Genomic DNA, 6,223 nt, shown 5'->3' with positions numbered 1-6,223 from the left:
AAGTAGCGCGAGGGACGCCGGCCCCTGCGGCGCAGACCCCCCGGCGCCACCGACCAGGCAAAGAGGCGCAGCCGATTGGAGCTACCCCACGCCTGAGGCCAGGCCCAGCGGCCGAGAGGAGCCGCCCCACGTCCAACAGGGGATGGCTGCGCGGACGCAGGAGGGCCGAGAGGAGCTACCCCACGTTCAAGGTCAGGAGGGGCGGCCTTGAGGAGATACCCCTCATCCAAGGTAAGGTACAGCGGCTGCACTTTGCTGGAGCGGCTGTGAAGAGATTTTCCACGACCAAGGTAAGAGAAATCCAAATAAGACGGTAGGTATTGCGAGGGGGCATCAGAGGGCAGACACACTGAAATCATAATCACAGGAAACTAGTTGATCTGATCACATGGACCACAGCCGAACGTGGTCCACTGGAGAGGGAATGGCAAACCACTTCAGTATACTTGCCTTGAGAACCCCGTGAACAGTATCAAAGGGCAAAATGATAGGATACTGAATGAGGAATTCCCCAGGTCGGTAGGTGCCCAGTATGCTACTGGAGATCAGTGGAGAAGTAACTCTGGAAGGAATAAAGGGATAGAGCAAAAGCAAAACCAGTACCCAGTTGTGGATGTGACCGATGATAGAAGCAAGGTCCGGTGCTGTAAAGAGCAATATTGCATAGGAACCTGGAATGTTAGGTCCATGAATCAAGGCAAATTGGAAGTGGTCAAACAGGAGATGGCAAGAGTGAACATAGACATTCAAGGAATCAGTGAACTAAAATGGACTGGAATGGGTGAATTTAACTCGGATGACCATTATATCTACTACTGTGGACAGGAATCCCTTAGAAGAAATGGAGTAGTCATCATGGTCAACAAAAGAGTCTGAAATGCAGTACTTGGATGCAATCTTAAAAATGACAGAATGATTTCTGTTCATTTCCAAGGCAAACCATTCAATATTACAGTAATCCAGGCCTATGCCCCAACCAGTAACGCTGAAGAAGCCGAAGTTGAACGGTTCTATGAAGACCTACAAGACCTTTTAGAACTAACACCCAAAAAAGATGTCCTTTTCATTATAGGGGACTGGAATGCAAAAGTAGGAAGTCAAGAAACACCTGGAGTAACAGGCAAATTTGGCCTTGGAGCATGGAATGAAGCAGGGCAAAGGCTAATAGAGTTTTGTCAAGAGAATGCACTGGTCATAGCAAACACTCTCTTCCAACAACACAAGAGAAGACTCTACACATGGACATCACCAGATGGTCAACACCGAAATCATATTGATTATATTCTTTGCAGCCAAAGATGGAGAAGCTGTATACAGTTAGCAAAAACAATACCAGGAGCTGACTGTGGCTCAGATCATGAACTACTTATTGCCAAATTCAGACTGAAATTGAAGAAAGTAGGGAAAACCACTAGACCATTCAGGTATGACCTAAATCAAATCCCTTATGATTATACAGTGGAAGTGAGGAATAGATTTAAGGGACTAGATCTGATAGATAGAGTGCCTGATGAACTCTGGACGGAGGTTCGTGACATTGTACAGGGACCAAGACCATCCCCATGGAAAAGAAATGCAAAAAAGCAAACTGGCTGTCTGAGGAGGCCTTATAAATAGCTGTGAAAAGAAGAAAAGCGAAAAGCAAAGGAGGAAAGGAAAGATATAAGCATCTGAATGCAGAGTTCCAAAGAATAGCAAGGAGAGATAAGAAAGCCTTCCTCAGTGATCCATGCAAAGAAATAGAGGAAAACAACAGAATAAGAAAAACAAGAGATCTCGTCAAGAAAATTAGAGATTTCAAGGGAACATTTCATGCAAAGATGGGCTCGATAAAGGACAGAAATGGTAGGGAGCTAACAGAAGCAGAAGATATTAAGAAGAGGTGGCAAGAATACACAGAAGAACTGTACAAAAAAGATCTTCACGACCAAGATAGTCACGATAACGTGATCTCTGACCTAGAGCCAGACATCTTGGAATGTGAGGTCAAGTGGGCCTTAGAAAGCATCACTACGAACAAAGCTAGTGGAGGTGATGGAATTCCAGTTGAGCTATTTCAAGTCTTGAAAGATGATGCTGTGAAAGTGCTGCACTCAATATGCCAGCAGATTTGGAAAACTCAGCAGTGGCCACAGGAGTGGAAAAGGTCAGTCTTCATCCCAATCCCAAAGAAAGGCAATGCCAAAGAATGCTCAAACTACCGCACAATTGCACTCATCTCACATGCTAGTAAAGTCATGCTCAAAATTCTCCAAGCCAGGCTTCAGCAATATGTGAACCGTGAACTTCCAGATGTTCAAGCAGGTTTTAGAAAAGGCAGAGGCACCAGAGATCAAATTGCCAACATCCGCTGGATCATGGAGAAAGCAAGAGAGTTTCAGAAAAACATCTATTTCTGCTTTATTGACTATGCCAAAGCCTTTGACTGTGTGGATCACAATAAACTGTGGAACATTCTGAAAGAGATGGGAATACCAGACCACCTGACCTGCCTCTTGAGAAACCTGTATGCAGGTCAGGAAGCAACAGTCAGAACTGGACATGGAACAACCGACTGTTTCCAAATAGGAAAAGGAGTGCGTCAAGGCTATATATTGTCACCTTGCTTATTTAACTTATATGCGGAGTACATCATGAGGAACGCTGTGCTGGAAGAAGCACAAGCTGGAATCAAGATTGCTGGGAGAAATATCAATAACCTCAGATATGCAGATGACACCACCCTTATAGCAGAAAGTGAAGAGGAACTCAAAAGCCTCTTGATGAAAGTGAAAGAGGAGAGTGAAAAGGTTGGCTTGAAGCTCAACATTCAGAAAACAAAGATCATGGCATCTGGTCCCATCACTTCATGGGAAATAGATGGAAAAACAGTGGAAACAGTGGCTGACTTTATTTTTTTGGGCTCCAAAATCACTGCAGATGCTGACTGCAGCCAGGAAATTAAAAGACGCTTACTCCTTGGAAGGAAAGTTATGACCAAGCTTGATAATATATTAAAAAGCAGAGACATTACTTTGCCAACAAAGGTCCGTCTGGTCAAGGCTATGGTTTTTCCCGTGGTCATGTATGGATGTGAGAGTTGGACTGTGAAGAAGGCTGATCGCCGAAGAGTTGATGCTTTTGAACTGTGGTGTTGGAGAAGACTCTTGAGAGTCCCTTGGACTGCAAGGAGATCCAACCAGTCCATTCTAAGGGAGATTGGTCCTGGGTGTTCATTGGAAGGACTGATGCTAAAGCTGAAACTGCAATACTTTGGCCACCTCATGCGACTAGTTGACTCACTGGAAAAGACTCTGATTCTGGGAAAGGTTGGGGGCGGGAGGAGAAGGGGACGACCGAGAATGAGATGGCTGGATGGCATCACCGACTCTGTGGAGATGAGTTTGAGTGAACTTCGGGAGTTGGTAATGGATAGGGAGGCCTGGCGTGCCAGGAGTTGGTGATTCATGGGGTCGCGGAGAGTCGGACAGGACTGAGCGACTGAACTGAACTGAATGGGGACTATGCTGAACATCTATGGATTATTGTTTGTGTAGTCATCATCCTTATCATATTGGTCATTCATTGTCTTTATTGTTATCACCATCAAATAGTATTAGACATTTTCCAGTCCTGGGATCTGTTTTACAGAAAGTGCTCTGTGGAAGGATAAGGAATTGAAATGAAAAGCACCATTTGTAAATGAAAATAACAGATGAAAAAGACATATTTTAAAAACGAAACAAAAATGAATAAATGAACTAGAGTATAAATGGCAGTGAATTAGGATTTCTATTCTTCCTTTATATGGGATTCACATAAGCGCAGTGGTTGGGAATAGCAGTGGGTCAAGGGGGAAATGGATTTTTTCATTACTTTCTGTGATGACTATTTGTGTAGTTCAGTTTTCAAATAGCACTGAATACTTTAAGTCTTCGTATAACTTGAAAACTTAATATGCTTCAATTAGATTTCCTTTTTGAATTGAACACAAATCTGCCAATATTCCTTGGCTTTAAATAGTTGTACACATAGCATTGTGAGCTGGCTTCAGAGTCAGATGAATCTAAACCTGACCCTTGCTTTGGGCATTTAGCAGTCATGTGAGTTATAGTTAGTGTACAATATTATGTAAGCGTCAGGTATATAGCATAGTGATTCATAGTTTTTAAAGATTATATTACATTTATGGTTATAAAATATTTTCTCCATTCCCTTTGTTGTACAATATATCCTTGTAGCTTATTTATTTTATACATAGTAGTTTGTACCTCTGTTCTGGCGAAAGATTTATGGCTCGCTGAATCACTTTCATTTTTAGGCCCAGAGGACTGACCAGTAAAATGACCATTCTACACTTTACGCAATAAATAAGGAAGGTTATTATGTTAGTAATAAGTTACAGTATGAGGACAAGTATAGAGATAATTATGTATACATATGTACATTGCCAGGGGGCTTCCCTGGTGGCTCAGATGGTAAAGAAAATGCCTGCAATGCAGGAGACCTGGGTTCGATCCCTGGGTTGGGAAGTTTCCTGGAGAAGGGAATGGCAACTCACTCCAGTATTCTTGCCTAGAGAATTTCATGGAGCCTGGCAGGCTCCAGTCCATGGGATCGCAAAGAGTCAGACATGACCAAGTGACTAACACACACACATATACATCACCACAAGAAATATATATGTGTGTGTGTGTCTCTGTGTGTATATATATATTATATATATACATACATCACCAAATTAGAAAAGCTTCTACATCTAGATCCAGTTTGGATTGCCAGTTGGAAGAGCCACAAGTAGTATAGCAAGAAACAAATATATACATCACCAAACTGGGGACATACCTACATCCAGATTCAGGCAATGCTGGAAGACCCTGGAATAGCACTCTGGAGTCCTCAATTGAGAGGTCCCAGGCAGTGTGTCCATCCACATGTGAGACTTCAAGGTGCCGTCCAAAGGAGTCCTGCTTTTATTGCCAAACTGCAAGCTGATAATCATCATGTAAATATATAGTTCTGACTAATAAGCTAGATGCTGATATCTCTAGTCATAAGTCTCAGAATGTTCACTGATCCCTGGGAGCTGGCCAGATTCTCAAGGCTCAGGAAACTTCGTGACTCATTCCATTCCTTGTGACTTATTCCCTTCCTTATCTGTTCAGTTCAGTCGCTCAGTCGTGTCCGACTCTCCGCGACCCCATGAATCACAGCACGCCAGGCCTCCCTGTCCATCACCAACTCCCGGAGTTCACCCAACTCATGTCCACAGAGTCGGTGATGCCATCCAGCCATCTCATTCTCTGTCGTCCCCATCTCCTCCTACCCCCAATCCCTCCCAGCATCAGAGTCTTTTCCAGTGAGTCAACTCATCGCATGAGGTGGCCAAAATATTGGAGTTTCAGCTTTAGCATCAGTCCTTCCAATGAATATCCAGGATTGATCTCCTTTAGAATGGACTGGTTGGATATCCTTGCCGGTTGGGGGCGGGAGGAGAAGTGGACGACAGAGAATGAGATGGCTGGATGGCATCACTGACTCGATGGACATGAGTTTGAGTGAACTCCGGGAGTTGGTGATGGACAGGGAGGCCTGGCGTGCTGTGATTCATGGGGTCGCGGAGAGTCGGACATGACTGAGCGACTGAACTGAACTGAACTGAATAAGTATCTTAAACCTGACATATCCTAAACAGAGTTTAAGTATCTTTTATTTCTTGACAATAACAAATTCTTATTCTCTTATAAAGAAGTAGAATGATCTTTCATCACTGTTAGTTACTTTTGCTGTAAAAAGTAACAGCAAAACAAATGTTATTCCCTTCCCGATGAATCAATGACAGCTTCCTACTAGGGTTTACACCTCTAAAAGCCAGCCAAGCAGCAACAGTCTAACTTCAATGACCATAGTCTGGGTTCTAGGTCAATTGATCCCCAAATATTCCCATTTGTGATATTCCACTATTTCCTGAACTTCCTCCTGGAAACCTCTGGAATAATAGTGGTTTGTTTTCTTCAGAGGTTTCACCTGGAAACAAAGTTCCTTTTTGTTTAATACAGAGAAGAGTCTAATTTTGCTTTCAATTACTTAATGGAGTCCTCTTAATTTTATACCCTTTAATCATGATGCTTCCCCAATTTTCTTCATACCATTATGGCATCATCATCTTCCACATGTAGCACATCCTACGTATCAGTAACTGTTGGCAACTGTACCTTCAAAATTTGTTCTGAATCTATCCTGC

Source organism: Moschus berezovskii, chromosome 4, assembly GCF_049115385.1.
Source record: "Moschus berezovskii isolate FMDL1 chromosome 4, NW_MosBer_1.0, whole genome shotgun sequence".
NCBI classification, from domain to species: domain Eukaryota; kingdom Metazoa; phylum Chordata; class Mammalia; order Artiodactyla; family Moschidae; genus Moschus; species Moschus berezovskii.
This window is presented reverse-complemented; position numbering follows the sequence as displayed.